The sequence below is a fragment of the Lissotriton vulgaris genome, chromosome 3_1 (genome assembly GCF_964263255.1).
Source record: "Lissotriton vulgaris chromosome 3_1, aLisVul1.2, whole genome shotgun sequence".
Lineage (NCBI taxonomy): Eukaryota > Metazoa > Chordata > Amphibia > Caudata > Salamandridae > Lissotriton > Lissotriton vulgaris.
The window spans coordinates 795,548,933-795,574,831 of record NC_141689.1 but is presented as its reverse complement, the minus strand read 5'-3'; the positions used below and the strand labels follow the sequence as shown (position 1 = coordinate 795,574,831).

Below are 25,899 nucleotides of genomic sequence, written 5' to 3'. Positions count from 1 at the left end.
CCTGTTTTTATGGTTATATTTTTAAGACCAGGGGGGTGACGGGTGGGAGCCTGTAGGAGGGGACAGTGTGTCCTAGGGTTATTGTCACCATTTTGTGCGCTACTGGGTTTGTAAGGTAGTGACGAGTGGTCAGGAAAAGGAATATGCGTAAAGGTACAATTTTAAGAATCGAGATTTAGAAGTGTCTCCCCACCGTAGGAGATGATAGGAGGAAGGCAGAGACGGACAGAGTTTCTGCCTGCCGCTGCCGCGTGATGGCCGCGGATGGGCGCAGACTGGCAGGACTCTGGCGCGACCGCTGATTGCGTCCACTGCGCGGAGGCATGCCCGTCCCCTTTTATGCTGGCCACTAGAAAGTGTCTGACGCTACCCCCACCTAAGATGGCCGCTGCGGTTTTGAGCTCGCCCGGGGATGTTGAAATGCCCTCAGCGTCTAAATCGGCTGAGACTGACCCGGTGAGTGTAAAAATACGGGGGTGGGGAGGTGCTGAGACCGCGCTAAGTGATTCAAGCGGGGTGGGAGGAGAGCAAAGTACAATGTGCAATTCCTGGTTACCGAAGGGTAAGAGGCTTAGTGAATCAAGCCGATCGTGTACATATAAATTAAAAGTCAAGCTTAGTTAATCAAGCGGATCGTAACATAATTTAAAAAATCAAGCTTGGTGGGTCAAGCAGATTGTAGCAAACAATTTAAAAGTCAAGCTTAGTGAATCAAGCTGAGTAGTACAAATACAAATTAAGATACAAGGGGCACAGACGCTGGGGATAATAACGATTTCAGAGCTTAGTGAGTCAAGCGGTGATAACAGAATAAAAATAATAAAATTCTGAGCAGAGTGACACAGCAACCTCCCGGCTTCCGCCTCAGGAGGGAATCATACACACAGTGAGTAATGAGTTACAGAAGTCTGATGACATTGCCTCCGAACTATTATTTTCAATTTTTGAGTTTTTTTTACAGTGGCAAAGAGAGCTTTACTAGAATTTTTTGACTCATTAATTTTTAGCACAAAGTATTTGCTTTTTTCCGTCATTGTCAATTTTTTATAGCTGGCTAGGACCGCTTTATATTCTTCTTTGTGCTTGGTGTCGTAATTAGTTCTCCACTTTTTCTCAGCCCTTCTGCACGTCTGTTTTTGTGCCTTCAGTGCTTCTGAGAACCATGGCTGAGAGGGAGTTTTCCTTTTGAAAGTTACTCTCCTTTGTGGGACTGCGACCTGAACTGCAGCATCTATCCACCCATTGAATTGTTTACAGGATGTATTGCTGTCCGCATCCAGATCTGGGTACTATGAGCAGAGCTTGTCAAGAAGAGTCTGAGGGTTGATTTATGACCAGTCGGGATAGGTGGTATTCTTAAGAATTTAAGTGGGCCTCCCCGTGTCTTCTTTAATTTCCAATAAGAAGGAGACCAGCTTGTGGTCTGACCAGGGGACCGGGAGAGTGCCTATGTTGCTTATGCCCTGACATGAGGTAAAAATACAATCTAAGGAATGGCCAGCACATTGAGTGTCTTGATATACCTTTTGGTCCAAGGCAAAGTTGGCCAGTGCATCCTTGAATGAGGCTACCTTGGGGTCGGAAGTTTTCTCCAAGTGTAGGTTAAAATCTCCTAGAATTGTGTAGTCAGGACCTGTCACACAAGATTCTAAGAACGGACTTAGTAGCTCAATCAGAGGCGTTTTGGCATTGGGTGGTCTATAAATTAATAGGCCATTGAACGTGTTGTTGTTTGTGATCCTGATCTGAAAGATCAGTATTTCACAATCCGGGTTACTACCTTTTTTTGAACTCTTGATCCTAAGCAAAGGCGTGCGAGCAAGACGGACAATTTTTACATTCATTCTGTAACTCGATAGTGGGGCATGAAGTTCTGGGTCTTAGCGATAGGAGTTCCTGCCTGGAGTAGCTCAGCTGCCCCCTATCGTCTAGATTTCGGCCAGAGAATATGGCCCTGGGCCCGGCGCAGACGGGCTTGCCTTAGGCGCGCCTTCGGCGCACCCGCTGCGTGGCCGAGAGTATAATGTCATTTTATGATGACGGGGGGTGGGATCGTACGGCCAACTGTACCGTCAACCAGCACCTTCCCTAAGATGGCGTCAAAAACTAGCAATCAGTTTCCCCTCCCAGCGCCTGATCGGCTGCAGAGGGCAAGGCCACTAAGTGAATGGGGAAGGGTAAGTGGGATGTGCAAAATCGAGTAATGTGAGCAATATTAAAACAATTTTTAAAATACGAGCTGTGAGCTGCTCCCGGCTTCCGCCTCAGGAGACAAGCACTCCGTCAAGCTATTAGCATTGAAATGACAATGCCTTTTATTTGTTTTACAAACCAAAACATAAATACGACATTGTCATTTACAATGCCAAAAGCTCAAACTTACGTAAATGCGAGACCTATTGCATTGCAAATGCTTGTTTTTAGAATAGCAGGGTGGGTTCGTACAGATTTTCCAAATGACCCATTCGTTTCTGAGAGCAGTCTGCTAATGAGTGCCCTGGGGCGAGGCAGAGGGGGATCTGGGCGCTGGGCCTTACCTAGTAGTTTGCTGAGCTCGGCGTTCTGCACATCCGGGAACCGTAGAGCCAGCCGCTTGCGCTCGTCTTTGGCCCACACTATGAAGGCGTTCATGGGCCTGCGGATGTGGGCCTCAGTTTTGGGGCTCCCGCTTTTAGGAATGCTACTCACCGCTAGGTCGCCCATACTCTGCAGGTGCTTGTCCAGGGTTTCTGGTGCCCACTGGCAGTGCCCGAGCTGCGTCATGCCCAGGTGAGCCGGGCAGCAGCGCTGCATCTGGTCGTCACCGGAGTATCCGGCATCGGAGCTGCTCATCACTGCGCCGGGCCGGGGGTGCGAGGGCAGGAGCAGAGGCCCGGTGGAGGAAAATACACTGCTTGTTCGCTCAGAGAGGGGTCCTGGGGCCCTTAAGCTGTGTCTGAGCTGCTGAGTCTCTCGCTGGTAGACCTGCTACAGGTCGGAGGCCGCACTGTCCCCAGGCACTTCTTCCTGATCTGCTGCCAACTGGGTGAAGGCCCCTTTAAGCAGACGAGCAGCCGATCAGGCACGAGGGGAGTGGAGTTACTCTGAGGTGTTAGAGGTAGGATGATGGGGACGGAACGCCGAAGCAGCCAACTTGCCCCTGGCACCTCCTCCCCCTATGGGTCACAGTGAACCTTAGGGGTCTATGTCCATTTTATTTACTCATGTGTGTTTATTTGTTTATATTTCTTTTTCATTCGTTCATTCAATCACTATGAAGATGCTGTCAGTATACCAGAAAGCCGACCTTTGGATATTAAAAGCACATATTCATGATAATATTGTATGTGCGATTAATTAGTCATTAATTAATAGCGCCCACGAGACATTAAGTTGCCTCTTGGCGCTTGATAAGCAGTTTTAGTTCTGGCTGAACTCGGTGGTATTTTATTTTTCAGCCTAGGAAAGATGAACGGCTGCTTGGGCCCTCGGGACTCGGCCCTTGCGGTCCATAGGCACAGATCTCTGCCACTAGTGCAGCGAGCTGAACACATTAGTGTTCATGAACTGACCTGAGGCCTACCATTTCCTGTGACTAGACGACTGTGTCGCTCACACACTAGCGCAGGCTCATGGCTTCTATTAAATGCAGGAACAGTGTGGGCACTTGCCTCTGACTTTTGCACAGCGACAGCACTTTTAGCAAAAAAAGCTAAACGCACACATTCGACTCTTTAGTAGAGACTTGCGAGGCTACAAAAGTGCTATTTGTTGCATGGTGTCAGCTTTGTAGGTTTTACCTTTTTCCTACCCTGGCACACTCGCTCATCTAATTACTCACACAGCCATTCACTCTCCCACTCAGTGGAATCCCTTCCTTCAACTCATGGCAATAATTCCACTACAGTCAATGTAGTATCTTCGGAGGTTGTGCCTGGGATAATTTAGGGAGGTCAGAGTTTCGCATATGTGACTCTGGGGTGGCCACCACAGCACCCTGCGGCGAATCCGTGCACTGACGCAGATCTAAACGGGACGGCACAGAGCCTGGTAATGCATGTTTCCCGCCACTATCCTCAGGGCGCACAGGGTTCCGAGTTCTAGCCTTCTCGGATGCTGAGCTCTGGGGCCTTTACCTCATGGAAACCCTTGCAGTTGAAGCACAAGAGAAACGTCCGCCTTTGGAGGAGATTCAGTTTCGGTTACCACCCGAGGTACAGTTTGATTCCGGAAAAATTAAGCAAATCGCTTTGTACCATTTCGGTGCTCGCTTAACGCAGGCACTTCCAGACTGGCGAACATGTATCATGGGCCATACAACAAAGCTTTTCACTGCAGAAAACACCTTTATTCTTTGTCAGGAACTTATCGTGGGCAGCTGAATCTTTGACATTGGAATATCACTGGCCACAGCGCTCGTTTTCATCGTTGGCTGTTGGTCCCCAAGCGCTGCGACAGGAACACCACGCGGCTGCGGAGCGGGGGGGGGGGGGGGGGGGGGGGGGGGACTACAGCCCCCACAATCCTTTGCTTGCTGACTCCGCCCTCTTCCGCCCATTGACACGCCGGGAAGGCGCACAAAAGAACAGAGCTCCATCTGGGGAGCGGGCAACCTCTATTCTTTGTCAGGAACTTACTGTGGGCAGCTGAATCTTTGACATTGGAATATCACTGGCCACAGCGCTACCAGCGCTCGTTTTCATCATTGGCTGTTGGTCCCCCCCGCCGCCGCGACAGGAACACCACGCAGCCGCCGAGCGGGGGGGGGGGACTACAGCCCCCACAATCCTTTGCTTGCTGACTCCGCCCTCTTCCGCCCAATGAAGCGCCTGGAAGGCGCACAAAAAAACAGAGCTCCTTCCGCGTCACGGGACGCGCCATGCCTGGGCAAAGGGCAGGCTGAATCATTGACATTGGAATATCACTGGCCACAGCGCTACCAGCGCTCGTTTTCATCGTTGGCTGTTGGTCCCCCCCGCCGCCGCGACAGGAACACCACACGTCCGCCGAGCATGGGGACTACCGCATCCACAATCCTTTGCTTGCTGACTCCGCCCTCCTCCGCCCATTGACGCGCCCGGAAGGCGCACAAAAGAACAGAGCTCCACCTGGGGAGGGGGGGCAGGGGGGACCAACAGCCCCCCACATCAGAGCATTCCCGTCCCACTCGGGGTAAAAAATGCAAAAAGAACAATTGATGGACAGCATGCAGAACAATGTCATACATTCAACCCAGTACAGATATCTGGGCCCAAATCCATAGTTTTTTTGCTCTCCATGACATTCCAGTTAGAATCCAGCCATATGCAAATCAGTTTTGACCCTGCTCCCTATGGGAACAGTTTAGCCCGAACTGCCAGCCCAGGTCCTCCCTGGAGCGGAAACAAGCATCCTATTACCGGTTTCTGGATTTCACCCCTCATCAGCCAGGCTAGCTTGACTCCAGTAGCATGGGGAGCACAGGACCCACGTCTGAACATACCCGTCCCGCTCAGGGAGACAAATGCAAAAAGAAGAATTGGTGGACAGAAAGCAAAATAAAGTCATACATGCATCCCTGTACAGAGATCTGGGCCTAAATCCATTGTTGTTTTGCTCCTCGTGCCATTCCACTTGGAACCCAGCCATATGCAAATCAGTCTTGAACCTGCTCCCTATGGGAACAGTCCAGCCCGAACTGCCAGGCCAGGTCTTCAGTAAACTGGAAACAAGCATCCTAGGAACGGTTTCCAGGTTTCACCCCTCATCAGACAGGCTAGCTTGACTCCAGTGGCATGCTGTTGCAGGCAAGACACGCTCTCTCGTAGCGCTTTATTTATTTATTTTTAATTACACGGAATGCCAATCTCATAGTGGTGGCCGTGCCTTTGCTTTACTTACTGCGCCGAACATGGTCGCCGGTTTTATTTTTGACTTTTAAATTATTTTTTAACTTGACAAACAAATGCCTTTTTTTGTAAAAACGCCCCATATCGCCCTTTCACTTTAATTTTGGCCACACCCCGTTCACTGTTCCCATGAGGCACATGGTCAGACTGATTTGCATATAGCCATCTCTGAACTGGGGTGGCAGAGTGGGCTAAAGAACGGTGATGGATTAAACCCAGATATTTTGACTGGGTGTGAGTGTTTGATTGATTCAGATGCTCCGTCCATCACCACCCCCTTTTGTACCGCTTTTGGCCGCCATAAGTGTGGCTGGGTATGCTCAGACGTGAGTCCCTTGCTCACTTTGCCACTGGATTCAAGCAAGCCGGGCTGAAGACGGCTGGAATGCCAGAAACCGGTCCTCGGAAGCTTTTTTCGGGTCCAGGGAAGACATGGCTTGGCAGTTCGGGCTGGACTGTTCCCATGAGGCACAGGGTCAGACTGATTTGCATATAGCCATGTCTGAACTGGGGTGGCAGAGTGGGCTAAAGAACGGTGATGGATTAAACCCAGATCTTTTGACTGGGTGTGAGTGTTTGATTGATTCAGATGCTCCGTCCATCACCACCCCCCTTTTGTACCGCAACACCCCGTTCTTTAGACACAACTCATCTAAAGAAAGGGGCACGGCCGACATAAAATTTAAAGAGCAGCATGGGTGTTTTTACAAAATAGTATTTGTAATGCAATAGGTTTCGTGTTTACAAAACTCTCGTAAATGCAAGACCTATTGCATTGCAAATGCTTGTTAATTATTACTTTCCGTCCAAAATGAAATACCTGTCTACATCATTCAACTAACCGGATTCAACTATATCAGGGGCATGCAAACTGTTCATTAATAGTAGCCATGTCGTCGTTAGTTGTATAATACTAAAATTCACCAGTTTTTATGGTTTTAGAAATACACTAAATTAGCAGGCAATAAGCTTTCACGTTTCTAAAACAAGACTAGCTCTTGGGGGAATTATAAATCCAACACAATAAGAAAAAAAAACTGAGCGCAACTGATAATTGCACAGCAACAAACATGCAGTAACAAGCTCTCTGCTATTATTAATTACATCAACACCCTGGGGCAATCTTCTAGTGTATGCACTACATAAACAAGGCTAATCAAACAGGGCAAGCAGTTCTCAGACACATTAGTCAAGTTCTATTGATATGCACAGATATCAAATCTGGCAACTGCATCCTACCCTAAGAAAGTTAGGAATGGTTTGGTTAAGGAGCCAACTGGCTGTTAGGCAGAAAATAAAGCATAATATTGTGTCTTTTGATTCTAGAGAGAATCTTTATAAAGGCTGATTAAACACGTTCTAGTGAGCAAAGAAGGCCTAGGACTATTAATGGTAATGACAAGGTCTAGAACCTATTTTGTTACCAAGTGTGCCCTCTTGTAGGCAAGGACAACTGTGCATGTCGAGGGCTGCAAATAAAGCAGTGGTAGCAGGATACCGGAGTCTATGAATAAGTAGTCCTAAGCAGACTTTTTTTCTACGTCAGAGGAGAGTGCCACCTACAGGCCTCATTCACGTAAAGTGCCAGTTCAATGTAACACCTAAACCCTTGCACTGACGTGTGTGTGCATGCATTGTGAACACGTGACAAGCTTTAGTTAGATTCTATGTTAGTTTGGTTGCTAGGAGCAGTGCAGTCCAGTTTTAGGTTGCCCTTGGATTAGCATAGCAAAAGATGGAGGGTGAATACAGGTTGCCTAGGAAGTGGAGTATATTGCTTGCAGTCCTGTGTCTGGAAGGGGAATATTCAGACACTCAAGCAAGAGAGGATGGAGACAGGGATATATTTCTATGAGGACCTTTTAACAGGTAATTGTGATTAGATTTACCAGAGCACAGCCATTTCGTAGTTGGTAGGGGAGAACAGTAAGTCATTAGATTGTGAGGGTAAGGAAGTTTCTATCACATCAATAGGTGAATGTAGAGGTAAAAGGGGGTGTAGTGTAACTAGCAAAGAGCAGTCATCGCCACAGAAGTGCAAGACTTGCCGCACAGTCAGAAGGGCACAAATGGCGAAGATGCACTCAACAACCTTAACTATCGCGCTGGATACCTCATCAGCCCAAGTAAGAAGCAAAGTCGACAGACGGGGTCCTGTTATGCCAAAGAAGATTCAGACAATGTGATCCTGATGAGGGCATTATCAAGCGCTGCAACAGCCACATCTCTGCTAACAGGTAATATGAGGTCATGCACACTATGGATGAAATATTGATGATTCATACTTAATTAGACTCATGTGATACATTGGATGTTTTAGCTAATCAATAGACTCTGACCACTGTTTATGTATCTACCTTAACAGGTAATATGAGGTCGTAGCTCAAAAGGCTGGAGGACAGTCAAGTGTACAAAGATAATCCGGTCTTAAATAAATTAAGCTTTGTCAGTGTGAACTCCTTGGCTCAAAAACTATTTGAACTGACTAATGAATCGCTAATATGAGGATATATTAGTGAACTTGGAGCAATGCCTAATCTTGGCCTAAGGCCATATCTCGGAGAACTAATCAGATCTAGAAGGCGGCTTGCTGGAATAAGAAAGGGCATTATAGATGATATTGTGTTTAACTGGGAGCCAATTGGTGAAGGGTTACTCCCTATCCCATCTTATTGTGAAGTATTTTATTTTGCTGTTGTGATACTAAAGTACTTTATTTTACTAAAGACAAATTACTGGGTGGACAGTTAATTACTGTGGCTGTTGTCTGACTTATAAGTCTCTGTTCCCACACTACCTCTGCGTGAAAACTTTGAATGCTTGCCCTTGCTATTCGTATAGTCAAGTGTGGAAGGAGTGCACTTAGTCTAGTTTTCTGAACCTCAGAACACCAGGGATAAATGGCCCCAACCACCACAGTTGTGATACAGTAGCTCCTGTCTGCCCTGTGGCCCCACGAATAGTTCTGACACTGTTTAATATATAAGCTTTACATGCATGGTCAAAGCTTTTGGTTACTCCAGATGCTGCTTCACCTTTATTGCATTTATGGACTTTTCCAAAGAGTTATGAATTCACTCTTTTTTGCATATAGTCAGGTTTATCATGGGTGAAGCTAAGTGAAGACAATGTCTTTACTTTGGAATTAGTTTCCTACGCATCTCATCTTTCATGGTTTCTGCTCTCACACGTTATCATTAAAAAATGTACAGACGTGTATGGCCAGCAGTGTGAGTGCCATTTTGCACAAGCTGAGAAAGACCGACGTCATTCATGAATTCTAGCAAGTCTATGGTACCTTATCGTTTTGAGATTCTAAGTGGAAATTTAGATCTCCGAGAACTGTAAAGTCTGTGTGACAGATTTATTTCATCCTCAAGAAGGGTGCAAATTGTGTTCAGGAAGTTGATTCTGGGGCCAGGTGGGTGAAAGGTGAGAGTTCCTCTAAAGGATTTCTTTTTGTTAATTCAAAGCAGAAGGATAGGGCTCCTCAGTCTTATTTAGACCTGGCCACAAATCTAGCCCTGATCTCAACCCTGTAGATAATTTCAAGCCCCCATTCTCTTTTAAGCGGGCGGGTCAGTCCATATATGGTATATCCAGATGGGATAGCCATAAGGAGATCCGGCGTTGAGGCACTATTTAACTAGGTTTCCGTGATAAAGATGATATCTGGTTGTTTTGAGTCAATTACATTGGCCATTTCGATGGCATGTTTTACTAGTGACCGGGCGTTCGGGCACAGCGATATTGGCCAGGCGGATTCTATGTGTAAAGGTCATGGACCTGAGTGAAAAGGCTTGGCGGTGGGGAAGGTGCCAGGAGATTGAATTTGCAACACTTACAGCTCGAGCTGTTGCCAGACCAAAGTGAGGTCATATTAAAAAAAGTACAGTTGGTTTTGCATCCCTTGAGTGCTAGGAGTTCCTTACCTGAGAAGTAGATTTCACTTCTGAGATCTGGGGGTAAACCGGCAGGGGTTGCGGCGCTTGGTGCAGATAGCCTTGCCTTTATTTCACCAACAGTGCGGAAGTGCTAATCCCTGTGTTAATTGACCCTCCATTAGAGGGTGGGCATGTCAACAAGCCGTAGCGCAAGCCTAATTATAAGTTGGGCAAAGTAAAAAGGGAGCAAACAGAGGGCCCAACTACACCGCTTGCCCTGCACAGGATACCCTACCAAGTGGTGGGAAACATTTTAAATAACTTAAAGGTGGGAAAATAGAAAACATAAAATGAACAAAATAGGGTAATGACCATTCCAAGATGGCGTCCAATAGCGAGTGAAGCCACCCACTCCGTTTCAAGGCAATATAACCTGGCAGGTGGTGCACGTTTTGCCATTTGTTGTGTAAATTCACAACCATCATTGGCGAATTTCAATGGTTTTACAGTTTTGAGACAGAACCCTCTCATATACACACACACACACACACACACACACTGAAAAAAACAAAGGCTAGAGGGATGTTCTAGTTGGACTGAGATTTCACTTGTTCAAAACTAGTGAAATTCAGCAGTTATAGTTACTTGAGCGAACTCTAAGTTATATCCCCACAAAACTGCTTAGGAGCTCACATATTACATCACTCATGACATAGTCAGTGACTTCACTTATGACATGACTGATGACATCATCAAGTTAGCTTAAGTGTTTTCAAGAGTTTGTGTGTGTTAAACATATAGACTAACCTATTACATAAGTTAAATTAGTATACTAGGTGCACTACTACTGAGTGATACTACCTCTAATGTATATTATTTGAGTGGTTGTGTGACTATGTATCCTTGGGTGTGTAAGTGGCAGCATGGGTGTATAAGTGGGTGATTGAGGAGCTGTCAGGGTGAGCGAGTGGCGGTTTGAGTGGGTGTTTGGTTAAGTAAGTTGGTGTGTGAGTGGCTGTATTGAGAGTGTATGAATAGCTGTATGGGTGAGTGTGCGCAGATGTGTGATTACTTGTATGGTATGTAAGTGGTTGTGTGGGTGTGTCAGTGTTTGTATGGGTGAGTGGCTGTATGGATGGGTGAGTGCGCTGGTGTATAAGTAACTGTATAGGTAAATAAGTGGGTGTGTCAGTAGCTGTATGGGTGACTGTGTGGTTATGTGAGTGGCTGTATGGCTGAGTGACTGGTTATATGAATAGCTGTATGGTTGAGTGAATGGTTGCATGAGTGGTTGTACGAATGAGTGGGTGTATAACTGCCTCTGTGGAGGAGTGAGTGGGTATAGGAGTAATGGATGGGTCTGTTAATGGGTATGTGAGTGGTTGTGTGGGTGTGTCAGTGGGCATGCGTGAAATTCGATGGGCGTGTGAGTGGCTCTGTGGATGATGTCATCAGTGATGTTTGGTTTTATCATTAAGTTTCTATAGATGTTCAGATTCTATTTCCTAACTAAGACTTCCTTGTAACCTTTCGTTTTGTAAGTGAGTTCCTATGGTTGTTCAACTAGCAGTCGCGTTTGTGGAGTGGTGAAGAAAGAGGGCGGTTCCTCAAACCAGCTCTCAGGAATCCCGCTTTGAGGGACTTACTGGAGCTAACAGGAGGGCTTCTTGGCCCCCAAGGTCCCTCAGCAGTCAAGGGGACTTTGTTCCTTAAGCAGTAGTGTGCCAGGACCCACGTTTGGAGAGTGGTGGAGAAAGGAAGCCTTCAAAGTCCTTACAGCAATTGTGCTCTGTGGGACTTACTGGAGATAACAGATGGGGTAGTTCCCCACCCCCTCCCCCCGCCACCCCCAAGGACCCTCTGGAACCAAGAAGAATCAACCCCCAACAAGCAGTGCACCAGAAGGTGCGTTTTGTAGAGTGGTGGAGAAAGGGGGTGTGGCCTTCTAAAGTCCACTCAGCAATCAGGCTGTGTGGGACTTACTGGAGGTAACAGGAAGGCCTGTTGGCCTCCAAGTTCTCTCTGGACCCAAGGGAACTTAATCCCCCAACTGGCAGTGCACCAGGAGGAGTGTTTGCAGAGTGGTGGTGAAGGAGGCGTGACCATCTGGTTACTTTACTCTAGAAACATTTAAGAGAGGGAGGCTGTGTGCCCCCTTCCCCAGATCGATTTCAGCCCCAAGGAATCCATCCACTGGGGCCTGCCTCTTAATTTTTTTTAAGAGAGAGGAGTTGCGCGGCTCACCTCCCAGCCCGATTTCGGACCCCATTCCCCCGTGGCCCAGCCTCTAGTCTGGGTTTCCTGGTCCCACCTAGACACTTCGTTGGGAGCCACAGGGGGATCCTGAAGGACTCCACGTTCCCTGCAGGCTCCCCGAGTCCTGCAGGAGCCGGCATTGCTTTTAGACAGAGGCAGCTGCTAAACATGAAAGCTACCTCTATATAAAAGCAATACTGCTATGCTTCTAGTAAGCAAGAGCATTTTTTTCTGCTCTTGCTTACTAGAAGCGGGCAGAGTTTGCTATGGCTTGGCAGGAGCGATGAAACTCTCATAAACCCAGAGCAAACTGCAATGTCCTGTGGGTGGGCATCCCGGGACATTGCAGGAGCCGGCCCTGGGGGGTGGTGGTCCCCAAGGCAAACAAAACACCGCAGACTCAGGCATGCATGTTCAGACTACGCAAGTGCTACCACGCTTGCCTTAACCACACGTGTGCATGGTTATGCCAGAGCGGGTAAAAAGCCCTTTCAATTACAGCACGGTTGTTACAATGACCGCTTTGTAACAACGCATACCATTACCCCACAAGTTGTAACAATGACTTGCGGAGGGGGGGAGAAGGTGTTGGATTTAAAATCCATCACCTTCCCTACTGTCCGCAAAGACTGGCGTTGCAACAGTAAATTATACTATTCCAACATCCAGCGCCCCCCTCCGCAAGTCGTTGTCACGACTTGCAGGGTAATGGTATGCGTTGCTACAATGCAGTCATTGTAACAACTGCGTTGTAATTGCATGCGGCGTGAAGGTATGCAGAATAAGGAGGCATATTCGGCAGTGTGCGGTCTAGCTGCAGCTCGGCGGAAGCAGGAAGCGAAGACGCAGTGAGGTAAGAGACCGGGTTTGGGGGATAGTTTGTATGGGTTGTGAGGGGGGGGTGGTCATCGTTTTCAGGGCTGGGGAGGGGGGTTTGGCAGTAGTTTTCAGGGCTGGGGGGGTCAGCCATTTTCAGGGCTAGGGGAGAGTCGGGTAGTTTTGTAACTTAAGGGTTTGGGTATTAGGCCCAAGGGCAGTAGAAGGGGAGTAGTGTATGTTAAGGGAGAGGGTTTTAGGCCTCAGGGCAGGGAAGTGGGAACGGGTAGTCAGGAATTTTTAGGACTTTGGGGAGGGCTGGGTAGTTGTTTTACGGCTGGGGTCGTTTTTAGGGTTGGGGGCTGGGTTTTAGGGCTCAGGGCAGGGGGTAGAGGTATAATCTTTACCACGCATGCCTTTACAACAAAATTTGATGTAAAGGGATGTGTGGTAAAGACGCGGTCGCGGTTAAGACTACATTGTTAAGGCATGAGATATAACCGCATGCTTGTTTACGTCATACAACCTGGCTACAGTATTGTTTTTACCCCGGCTATGCCATTTGATAAAGAAGGGGGAGGAGAGGTCGGAGAAATGTTATTACTAATAATGTGTGGGGCAGTGTATAATTTAAAAACCAGATGTTTCCAAATTTCCAGATAGTTTGTCGCAAGTGGGAGGGCAGAACATTTTGGGAATTCATTTTTATATTATCTTTGATAATTCAATTGTGGGTTTAATGTCGGTTTTAGATAGGGAAATGGAAAAATGTTTAACTCATATTTCGGGTGATCTGTATATAGACTAAGGAGGGGAGTTTAACATACAACATTGTACTTTAAATTTGAGTAGGATCCTTGGCATGATGGACGATGAAGAGGAGATGAATTCACATTTCTTGAGCTCAAATATGGGGAGGCTCGGAACAACCTTTTAATTAAGTACTATTGTATGTTTGTTTCAGATTTTTCTACTTTATCCGATATGAGGTAGCCCTATTTTGCAGGACATGGTAAACCAAGCACCATTGACTTTATACTTGTGTGCGGCAATATAAGTATCCTTGTTAATTTTCATATACCTTCCCTATACCTTAGTGATCACAATCACCAGCTCGCTGTTTTTACATCATTTTCAAGAAAGGTGGGAAGCCCCTATTGGGAGAGGAGTTAGTAGAAGGAATGGGGTGACCCTAAAACGTGTAAAAATCCATAAAGATATATATTTTTTAAGAGAGCTGGTTGGTTCAAACGGAGAACAGATTGAGTTGTGCTTAGATGAGAGCACCCCTTAGAACATTAGAGTTCAATCCTTTCCTTCATTGTCTCCTAACATAAAAGACAGGCTAATGCACCCCTCAGAATGCCTAAAACCTCCGGCTGGTTCAACAAAGTCAGTAGGGATGCACACAGGGCATTCAGGGATACCTTTGAGTCTATTCTGAGGGACATAGGGGACATCATAGAGTGTAGATAAGAAAACAATGGAACACTGGAACCAAATGCTCTGGGATGAGGCTTGTGCGGAATTAATGGTAGTTTTCCATTTTTCTGCTGAATCTTCTACCGTGGTCTCCTAGGATGTGGCTATAGTAAATGAAGAAGGGGTTACTGAGACAGGTTTGGTATCGGTTTTTGACTATGGGGATGTTACTATTGCACTTTCTGGGTGCCGGGAAAAGAAAAGCACTGGGCTTTGATGGGGTCCGGCTAAATTGGTTTACTGGATGCGTTGATTTATGCGGCTCGCGGCTCGATGACATTTTAAACTCAGTCTCAAAAGGGGATCTCCCTCCATCATGGAAGAAGTCTGTGGTTGTCCCAATTTTTAAGGGAAACATAGCTGATACGGCTTGTTGCAAGCCAGTCTCCCTTTTGGACACTTCCCTCAAGGCACTTAGGACTGAATAATGTCTAAATTTGGCATTGATGATCAATAAGAATACGGTGGCCAAGCAGGAGACTCTCTACTTGTCAGTACTGTTGATTTGTCGATTGTAATCCACTGCCATATCTGGTTACAGTAAAAATATCAAAAATACGATTGCACATTAACTGAAATGTAAGGGAAATGCTATCATAGACTAGATTTAATCTAACAATATTGGTATGAAAATCATTCCCGGTTCTTACCCACACGAAAAATGTCATTAATGTATTGAAGACAAGTACTGACTTATTTGGCATCAGCGATCCTCATGGACATAATTATTTTGACATTTCACCACTTGCTGCATATGGTAGTGATGCCTTTTAATGAAAGCAGTCTCTATCTCAAAGAGTACCCCCTACACCATCAATCTTAAATCATCTCACATGGACCAAACACAAAAAAACTGAATTATTTCATCAAAATAATATTTAAACATATGACTAAAACATATGTAGTTCCTACAGTTAGAATCTATGTGGTTGTAACTTGTTTTAACCCTCTCCTGTGCAGTCTAGTATGTATGTTTGTTTTTGATTGATTTGTTTATATTGTACACATATGAAAGGGCAACGATGTTACATGTAGACTTTTGCCTTACTAAAATGTTTGATATCTCATTGGGAAAAAATATCTACTGGCAAACATAATTCCTTGTTTATTTCATTGGGAATATGGTTAATCTTGAGGATGTGGTAAATTCAGTGTACGTTGGTTGAGATTGTTTAAATCATCGGGTTTCATTGAATTGACTGCTAGAGAAACAATGGCAGTGGTTTTCTATGTGAGATAACCAAAGATTGGTGGTGTAGGGGCACCCTTTAAGATAATGTAATGATCCCTGCCCCCCACCCCATGTCCTAAACTGGATCACTCATTTACAATACCAATAATGAAAGCAGGTCACATCAACAATCAATAGCATTTTCGAATGCTAGTCGGCATATCACCATCCACAAGCGGCAGGGACAACAACCTATTACTACAATTAGAAGCCTATTGGATACATCTTCTTAACATTTTATATCCTAAAGGAATCAACGAACATCAGTATTTAAAGTTGGGTTGTACTGTAGTACACAGTGATGTATCCCATAGTTTTCCTCTTTCAGACATGGATCTGATATGCTTCTGTAAAGTAAGACCATGTTCAACTACTCACACAGCTGTCATGTTTTGATGGGTGTATTGTGTTTTCTATAAGTATATAAAACGTACACTAGCAATTGCAATATTTGCAACTAAGGTCAACTAGCAGTTGCCATACCATTTATAGGTTACTACCCAAGCATGTTACAGTTCACATCTCTTCTATAGCTTGCTAACCAATCAGCTATGAGGTAGATGAGTGGAACTTAATAAAATATCTACTTGTCCATGGGGCAGGTTGCTTCATAAAGCTACTTGTCCTGTAACAAAATCCAGTTGCCCCTTTTATGCCATACTGCAACAAATTATGGCAGCAATCTCATTATATATGAGCTATGATATAGCCTCTCTGGTTATGCCAGGGCTCATAACATAGTAGAGTTTGACTACTAGCAATTCCCTTTATGTTGCCACGTTTCCACAGATCTACATACTGGAGCTGAGGATAGTGGTTAGCAATAGTTCCATGATCGGAATACCTACTAACTTGCATGTTTTAAGGGTTTTCACTCAAATCTTTTCTTTACTGAGAAAAATTAGAAATGTACGCCTTACAATGGTTGGTGTAAAACGTCTTCCAGGGTTGGGAAAGAAGTGGTTGGAGTGAAAAGGAACTTGCGAGGAAGAGGATGTGTTGTAATCTGGCTTGTATCTTTAAATGCATATGATATAATGAGGTTCTGCATTGGAACACTCTTTAGTGAATATGGTGAATGATCCTTTCCCAGTCAGTTTATTGTTGGTTGGAAGGGGAGCATCACCTGCAGTTATTTCTTCTACAATAAATACTTTAAACTCACACTCTTATTTTCAATAGCAAATCTACACATGCACATCACATTGCTCATGCTAAAATGCAGTACACATATTTTCTTGGAGTACCATTTCTTGGCGTACTACAAATTATTGTGAATTCACGAAAGACGTATATCTGCACTTAATTGCTAGGACATATACCATGGGTAAACTTTTGAGACTTTCTTTAATAACTGGGCACCCTAATTAGGTCTGGCATTAACCATGACATGTTTAGTTTATTAAACTTCTGTCTATCTGCTGGTTTCACTGTGAGTGACAGCATTCTATCTTTCACAAAGAGCATATCGGCATACAAGGTAGTGTTGTTCAGTGCCAAGAACTACTGTGGCAATGTGTGCTTTTTGAGTGCAAAAACTATTTTTGTTTTGCCAATGTTTGTTATAATGTTGAGGGCCAGGCAGCTCCCACACCAAAAAGGCTTTACAAAAACTATGCCAAAACATGGCTTACATTGGAAAAATTAAAAGGCAGACCACCAATTTCAGACCTACTGCCTTTGCCAATGCTTGCTTATTTTAATGTTCCTCATAATTTATTGAAACTAGTTACACTGATTTTCCATGATGAATATTGTTCAGAAAATACTAGCATACATCAACACTTTTTACTAAATAATGCTGCAACAAAATAGTACCTAAATATTTACAGTAGTTAAGCAAAATGTTTTGTTTCCTACTTGCATTTTGTTGAACATTTTATTTTGAAATCAAAGAATCCTCAATCTTGCTTTCAATCTTCTGCAAATATTTGCATCTAATCAGGAGCATTCTGGGAGCATTATACATAGCCTCATACTGCTAAACTTTGAAAACGTGTGTACATATTTTTATACTGGAACCACTGTCAGTAGTGCAGTCCAAGCTTACAACATTTACTTATAGCACTCACCCGAATAATAAAGGCTTTGCATTAATAAACCAAGTTTGAACAGCATTACCACATGAAAACATATTACCTTAACTGCAGACAATGCCCTTCCCTGGTCTATAATATGGTCGCGTAAACCTGCAGGCAAAGGGTTTGTGCTGTAGAGGGTTGGGCCTACTTCTCTCAAGGACAAAATACACATGAAAACTTGTTGCCCTTGACCCCAAACAATATGTCCTGGGTGTCGGGCTATAGAAATTCAACATCCTTGTATGATGACTTACAGGCTAAAGGTGCATTTTGTGACCATTGCAGGACGCTTTTTGCTTGGCCAAACAGGCTTTACAATAGAGCCGTAATACTGCAGCAATTCTACGAATATGTGTGTAGGCAGCATCAGAAAGACAGAATAATCCATGAGGTACTCGAATGCAGTAGAGAAAAGAGAAAGGGCAGCAGCGCAGGAAAACTTATCAGCAAGGACATGTTTCCGTCCGGGGCCAGGCCACCATCTCATTCCTCAGAACAGTGAAGTAAACTATAGGAAGATGTCAGTATTAGGTTTGCAGGGACGTTTTGGTAGGCTTTCAAAGTCAACAATTTAGGCTGATGAACATTTGAATGCACACACGTCTAGTAGCTTAAAATTGGAAGGAAAGGGATGATTCTTACCTACCTGTTTATAGCACTATAACTATTCCTCTATAGCAAGTTTTAATGCCAAATAGTCTTAATTGTTAATGTTTTTTGTACAGCCAAGCAAAATAATGATAGCATGCTGCTTACAAACATGAGTAAGACTTAGAGTGGTGACTTTGTTACAGAGTTTTTGTATCTCGTGTCCTATAACTAATGCTACCAATAAAAGGATCTTTCACACAGGGACAGAAATGTGGTCTGAAGGCCAGGTCCGATAAGTGTCACATCTTTGTGTTCGACAGATGTCCACTGAGCTCGAAGCTTGGGGCAGTACCCGAATTACCAACTTGAAATACGATTCTCATAAATCATGACAACACCATTTTTAAAAAGGCGATTCTAAACAACAGAGTTGTCCTTACCGCTTTATATAGTTCAAAACATGTTTGCACCTTTTTTGGTAAGATTACTGGAGAACCAGTATACATTTGCATGACGAAGAGTTATCAGATTGTTTAAATCTAAGTCCACACTACATTTTGGAACATTACACTATATCATTAAAAAGACAATTATTATAGACGTAATCTTGAATGAATTTCACAAAACGGTTCAATATATGGTTATACAACACAGAATTGCCACTGGTTTGAAGAATAAAGATGTGATTTTTAGGGCTCTGGCCTGCCGTACACTGCGTATGCAGTGTCGCGCAGCGAGAGTCCTTTTCCGGACGTTTTGAAAATGGACCTGGAAATTTCACGCAGTTCGTGCGTGTTATTTCCAAGGTCCATTTTCATTGGCCTTTGCGTGCGTGCTGTTTTGTAACAGAACACGCCATAGGCGGTCGCGTAGCTCCGCCTATGGCATATTGGTGTCTGTTACGCGCACCAGAGGCCATATGTTTTGAATTATCACGGCTGTCAAAAAACATGCTCGAAGTGGCGCGCACACCGCTCGCGGGTAATTTTTTATTTGTAGTTAGATTCTCTCTCATGGTCTCTTTCTTCTACAAAAAAAGACCGAGCACGTAAGACTTTTGAAGCGCCACATGTTTTGACCTTCCAGTCTCATACAAAGCAACGTTTGGTAACAGTTGAAAAGAGATAACGGGTGAAATGTGATTTGTCATTAACGTATCCTGAGAAAAATGTAACTATAAGAATTCAAAAATAAAAACATTTCTGATAATATCTGCTTGCATGCATGTCAATAGCCACAGTGTTACTGTTGTCACTAGAGACCACCACCGTGTGTTTATATATCTGGCTTGAACATCTCCCTCCCCCATATCGGTGGCTGCTGCCACATTAAACTCCATTCAGCGACAGACAGAACCGGCCACGGAAGGGCTCTTACAGGGGCTCCCAGGAGGGGGGAGGGATTAGTGCGGGTCGTGGCTGTTAGAAAGTAAGAAAGATCCGAGGATCCCCGGCCCGGGAAGTTGCCTCGCCTTTACGTAAGGAGTCCCTGGAGCAGGCTGGGCTCGCATGCCTTGCTGGGTGCGTCAGACGCAGGCGGGGAGCGCACGCATCCGCCGCCACCAGCCCCTGCCTTCCACCACACATGCAACAGAAGCTAAAGAGTGTCACCCCCTCACACACACAGGCCACTGAACACGGGGAAGTATCATCCCCCAATAAATACTGACAACCTGGAGGTGTACCGCCACCCACACGCAGCACTGACTGAGCGGCAAGAGCTCCCCACAGAGTGAAGGCACCACAGCTCCGAGTTGACTAATGCTCCTCCACGCATCAACCAGTGCATCCCAAGGACTGTCTCACAGGGCCATAATCTGAGACCCTCCGAGATCCCCCTTTCACATTAAGCTCCTGCTGTACCCCAATAGGGGGATTCCCTAAAGTGTGCAACAACATTCAGCTCACTCAGGTTTTTCAGGCCCACTGGGGAGTTCGCAAACTGGTTTGTTATCTGCCTTTTGGGACTTCGTGAGGCATGAACCTCTCAAGCGTGGAAGCAACACCCTGCGGGCCACCCAACCCGTGCACACCAATTAAATTAAAGGGGTGTCCCTGCAAATGCATCGCCGAATGAACTAGTTCTCACAAACTATGCTAACTAAACAGGAGGCACACGTACGCAGGGGGGGCGAGTCCTCAGTTACCGAGGCGTGACTCGCTCAAGATATCCGTTAAATTATATCTTGGCCACCAAAGTGTGTGGTAAATGACACCACCCATCAAAATAAAGTGTCCGGACTACTTTCCCAAAAATATTCAGAGGCCCAGCGCAGGCTCACCCCACAGTCCATATCAAATGACATTGCTGAGCATGGCAGGGTGTGCAACGGCAACTGACCGTTTAGTGCCAGCCAGCATTGCCCCCTCTTAATAGAGATTTAGAGGTAAGAAGATTATCGATAATTCCAGAGTAACGTGATCGAGGGGATTACAGTAATGCATTACAACAGGTTCAGGTCACGAAACTCATGCACTGTCTAAGAGGAAATAAAGGAAACAGGTCCCCCCACCACACACACACAAACCAACACACCCCAGGGCCATTCCCTCGCGCTGGTCGTCACTCACCAGTATCCACATACTAAATCACAGTGACAGATTAACATGGCCATCCCAACACATTATAACCCATTAAACAGCCTCAGACTTTGCGCCTTTCTCACACCGCCACGGAGGGCGAGAAACGACGCTCCCTCCGGGTATAATTACCCTGGGCACACAAAGCACGCCCGCCTGCCCACACACCCTGTGCAGAGTGAGGGTGACTGCAGGGTGAGGGTGACTGCAGGGTGAGGGTGACTGCAGGGTGAGGGTGACTGCAGGGTGAGGGTGACTGCAGGGTGAGGGTGACTGCAGGGTGAGGGTGACTGCAGAGTGAGGGTGGCTGCAGAGTAAGAGTGGCTGCAGAGTAAGAGTGACTGCAGAGTAAGAGTGACTGCATGAGTGACAGCAGAGTGAGTGACAGCAGAGTGAGTGACAGCAGAGTGAGTGACAGCAGAGTGAGTGACAGCAGAGTGAGTGAGTGACAGCAGTGAGTGACAGCAGAGTGAGTGACAGCAGAGTGAGTGACAGCAGAGTGAGTGACAGCAGAGTGAGTGACAGCAGAGTGAGTGACAGCATGAGTGAGAGTGACAGCATGAGTGACAGCATGAGTGAGAGTGACAGCATGAGTGAGAGTGACAGCATGAGTGAGAGTGACAGCATGAGTGAGAGTGACATAATGAGTGACAGAATGAGTGACAGCGACAGAATGAGTGAGTGACAGCAGAGTATGAGTGACAGCAGAGTATGAGTGACAGCAGAGTGAGAGTGACAGCAGAGTGAGAGTGACAGCAGAGTGAGAGTGACAGCAGAGTGAGAGTGACAGCAGAGTGAGAGTGACAGCAGAGTGAGAGTGACAGCAGAGTGAGAGTGACAGCAGAGTGAGAGTGACAGCAGAGTGAGAGTGACAGCAGAGTGACAGCAGAGTGACAGCAGAGTGACAGCAGAGTGACAGCAGAGTGACAGCAGAGTGAGAGTGACAGCAGAGTGAGAGTGACAGCAGAGTGAGAGTGACAGCAGAGTGAGAGTGACAGCAGAGTGAGTGACAGCAGAGTGAGAGTGACAGCAGAGTGACAGCAGAGTGAGAGTGACAGCAGAGTGACAGCAGAGTGAGAGTGACAGCAGAGTGACAGCAGAGTGACAGCAGAGTGACAGCAGAGTGAGAGTGACAGCAGAGTGACAGCAGAGTGAGAGTGACAGCAGAGTGACAGCAGTGAGAGTGACAGCAGAGTGAGAGTGACAGCAGAGTGAGAGTGACAGCAGAGTGAGAGTGACAGCAGAGTGAGAGTGACAGCAGAGTGAGAGTGACAGCAGAGTGACAGCAGAGTGAGAGTGACAGCAGAGTGACAGCAGAGTGAGAGTGACAGCAGAGTGACAGCAGAGTGACAGCAGAGTGAGAGTGACAGCAGAGTGACAGCAGTGAGAGTGACAGCAGAGTGAGAGTGACAGCAGAGTGAGAGTGACAGCAGAGTGAGAGTGACAGCAGAGTGAGAGTGACAGCAGAGTGAGAGTGACAGCAGAGTGAGAGTGACAGCAGAGTGAGAGTGACAGCAGAGTGAGAGTGACAGCAGAGTGAGAGTGACAGCAGAGTGACAGCAGAGTGACAGCAGAGTGACAGCAGAGTGACAGCAGAGTGAGAGTGACAGCAGAGTGAGAGTGACAGCAGAGTGAGTGACAGCAGAGTGAGAGTGACAGCAGAGTGAGAGTGACAGCAGAGTGACAGCAGAGTGAGAGTGACAGCAGAGTGACAGCAGAGTGACAGCAGAGTGACAGCAGAGTGAGAGTGACAGCAGAGTGACAGCAGAGTGAGAGTGACAGCAGAGTGACAGCAGTGAGAGTGACAGCAGAGTGAGAGTGACAGCAGAGTGAGAGTGACAGCAGAGTGAGAGTGACAGCAGAGTGAGAGTGACAGCAGAGTGAGAGTGACAGCAGAGTGAGTGTGACAGCACAGTGAGTGTGACAGCACAGTGAGTGTGACAGCAGAGTGAGTGTGACAGCAGAGTGAGAGTGACAGCAGAGTGAGAGTGACAGCAGAGTGAGAGTGACAGCAGAGTGAGTGTGACAGCACAGTGAGTGTGACAGCAGAGTGAGTGTGACAGCAGAGTGAGAGTGACAGCAGAGTGAGAGTGACAGCAGAGTGAGAGTGACAGCAGAGTGACAGCAGAGTGAGAGTGACAGCAGAGTGACAGCAGAGTGAGAGTGGCTGCAGAGTGAGAGTGGCTGCAGAGTGAGAGTGACTGCAGAGTGAGAGAGACTCAGCAGTGTGAGTGTTTCAGAGAGAGCAGGGTATGCTTGCGCGCTTACACAGTGCACTGACACACAGGAGCTAAAACAAAGAGCAGCTGAACATGTGTCTTGGGCTACTCACAACCTACTGTATGATTACAACACAGGCCAAAGGGCAGAGCTAGGTCTTTTCGCATTAAGTAGGGTGAGCAGTGTGTGTAGGGTGAGCAGTGTGTGAGCGTGCAGGGTGAGCAGTGTGTGAGCGTGTAGGGAGAGCAGTGTGTGAGCGTGCAGGATGAGCATGCAGGGTGAGCAGTGTGCGAGTACGCAGGGTGAGCAGTGTGCGAGTACGCAGGGTTAACAGTGTGTGAGCGTGCAGGGTGAGCAGTGTGTGAGTGTGCAGGGTGAGCAGTGTGTGAGTGTACAGTGTGTGAGTGTGCAGGGTGAGCAGTGTATGAGTGTACAGTGTGTGTGTGCAGGGTGAACAGTGTGTGAGTGTGCAGGGTGAACAGTGTGTGAGGGTGAACAGTGTGTGAGGGTGAACAGTGTGTGAGGGTGAACAGTGTGTGTGCAGAGTGAACCGTGTGTAAGAGAGCAGTGTGTGTGCAGGGTGAACAGTGTGTGTGCAGGGTGAGCAGTGTGTGTGCAGGGTGAGCTGTGTGTGAGTGTGCAGGGTGAGCAGTGTGTGTGTAGGGGCAGTGTGTGAGTGTGCAGGGTACGAAAACTCGAACTAAGTCCACCAAACACACACAGAACATCACACACACACACACTCCCCACCACACATGCAACCACACACACACACACACACCACCACCAGCTGTCAGTGCACGCTTTCACCGGGCACAAACACCATCAGTGCACAAACACCACCAGCCGTCAGTGCAGGCTTCCACCAGGGACACACCACCAGACGTCAGTGCATGCTTTCACCAAACACACACACACCACCAGCCATCAGAGCACGCTTTCACCAGGCACACACACCACCAGCCGTCTGTGCACGCTTTTACCAGGCACACACACCAGCAGCCGGCAGTGCACGCTTCCACCAGGCACACACACCACCAGCCATCAGTGCACAATTTCTACAGGCACACACACCACCAGCCATCAGTGCACAAATCAATTGTTAACGCATCCACAATTAACTATTGTAGCAATCGCAGTATGGTGCACTTTACTTTTAAACATATTCATCTAAAGCGCAGCATGCCACATTGCTACAATTCCAATCCAACCCACATAATTCCACTACACACCACGTGCATACACTTCTTAACACATGGCTAAAAGGCATTGCCATTTACAATGCCATTAGCTGTAACTCAAATAAATCCGAGATCTATTGTATTTCCAATGTTTGTTTTAAAATGTGAACTGTTTAGAGGTATGTTTGCGCTATTTCACGATTAACAGTAACACCAGCAGAATTAGCCTTAGCAATGGTACTTGATCAGTGGTAATACTTGGTACTCTGCTTTTGGAAATGTGACCAAGAGTAATGGGATCCATATCAGAATAATGTAGTAGCATCCGAAATATAACAATCCAAATAGCAATCCAGGGATCATCCAGTGTAACGGATTGCATGGCATCGCTTCCTAAGACATCCTCAAATATTTTAACATATCAACTCTGAGTGCTCTGCGGGCATCATGATAGGTGCTAGCCATTTTTCGTTTTGAGTGGTAAACAGACTTACCTAGTAAACTCTATATGCACTTGCTTGTCTTTGTGAAGTCACAAATGTATAAAGCAGTTAGAGTCGGGCAACTACTATACAGCCGGGCATCCAGTTAACTCACAAAGAAACTACCCTGACCAACATGCCCTTGAGGTACTTGCGCACTGAAGGGCCTGAGGATGTTTGCCACGTCTGCTGTCAAACAAGAAAAGCAACGGATTCACACTCAGGATGCCACTGAAGTTCGGTAAGGATGCAGTATTCCGCGAATTAACTGGAACTCACTTTAGTCGCAATGTTATGTTATGTCGCAATGTTATGGGAGGGTGTATGCCGGTTTGTAATAGCAAGTGCCCCGCGTTCCCTTTTGAAACAAGTCCCTCAAAAAGCAGCGCCAAAATAATTTCTCACGATGCCTCACCTTCAGCGGTGAAGTGCCGGACAGCAGAAACTACCGGTTTGTTATCTCCGGTTATTGCACGGCTATAGGAGCCTGGAGCCGGTATCCGGCACGTTCAGGACACTCCAGCAGCACAACTTCCAAAACCTCTTAGCTACCCCCGCCCACTCTCTACTCCAGCTGGTGCGGGTGCGGAGGCTGAGTAACAGGTGAACAAGGAACTGACGGAAACAGAGCGGCCATTTTTAAAGGGACAGTTGACTGTATAAAAGAACCTAGCTGTTTTTAACTATATATATCAAACATGATTTTAATGAATAATATTTCAACAAAAATAATAAATAATTGTTCGTACTGAAGAAAGGAGGATATTTAAAAAATATATAAAAATAAAATATTATGTTTGTAAGCTCGATAATTAATAGGGATATAAAACCTCATGCTGGGAGGAAATCGTAATTTTTCTTTTCGTCGTGAATCTAATTACAAACAAAAAAATGCAGTACCCGTTGCATGCCTGTAGACAGTATTCAGTTAACACAGCTTCCTCTTGTATAAACTACGTTTTAAATCCAAAATGGCGATGAGGTGATGACGTTGCAATGTGCCACGTACGTAGAAGCGTGTCCAGAGGAGTTGTTAGTGGGGTGGTGGAGTATATTCACCAATGTCTACGTAAGAGAGCGTTTTGAAAGTGGCGTGCGTGATTCATGTTTTATTTATTTACAGTGTTTAACAATAGGAACAGAAAATTACAAATGAACAAATTACAAAAGCAGACGAGAAGTTGCATGAGGTAAAAGTGACAATTGAGAGCAAACAAAATAAATGAGGT

At 46.1% G+C, this 25,899-nt stretch overlaps 1 protein-coding gene across 2 annotated transcripts in view; it reads right to left on the bottom strand.

Annotated features, from left to right (window-relative positions):
• The window catches only part of PRRC1 (proline rich coiled-coil 1), a 194,243-nt gene extending 168,980 nt beyond the window's left edge, over window positions 1-25,263 (bottom strand). Inside the window, exon 1 of one of the 2 annotated variants that reach the window (XM_086961114.1) lies at window positions 25,086-25,263. The gene's annotated coding sequence lies outside the window, so the exon portion shown is untranslated. The remainder of the gene's footprint in view (window positions 1-25,085) is intronic. The other variant, XM_086961115.1, reaches the window with a different exon arrangement.
• Between the last annotated feature and the right edge of the window lie 636 nt (window positions 25,264-25,899).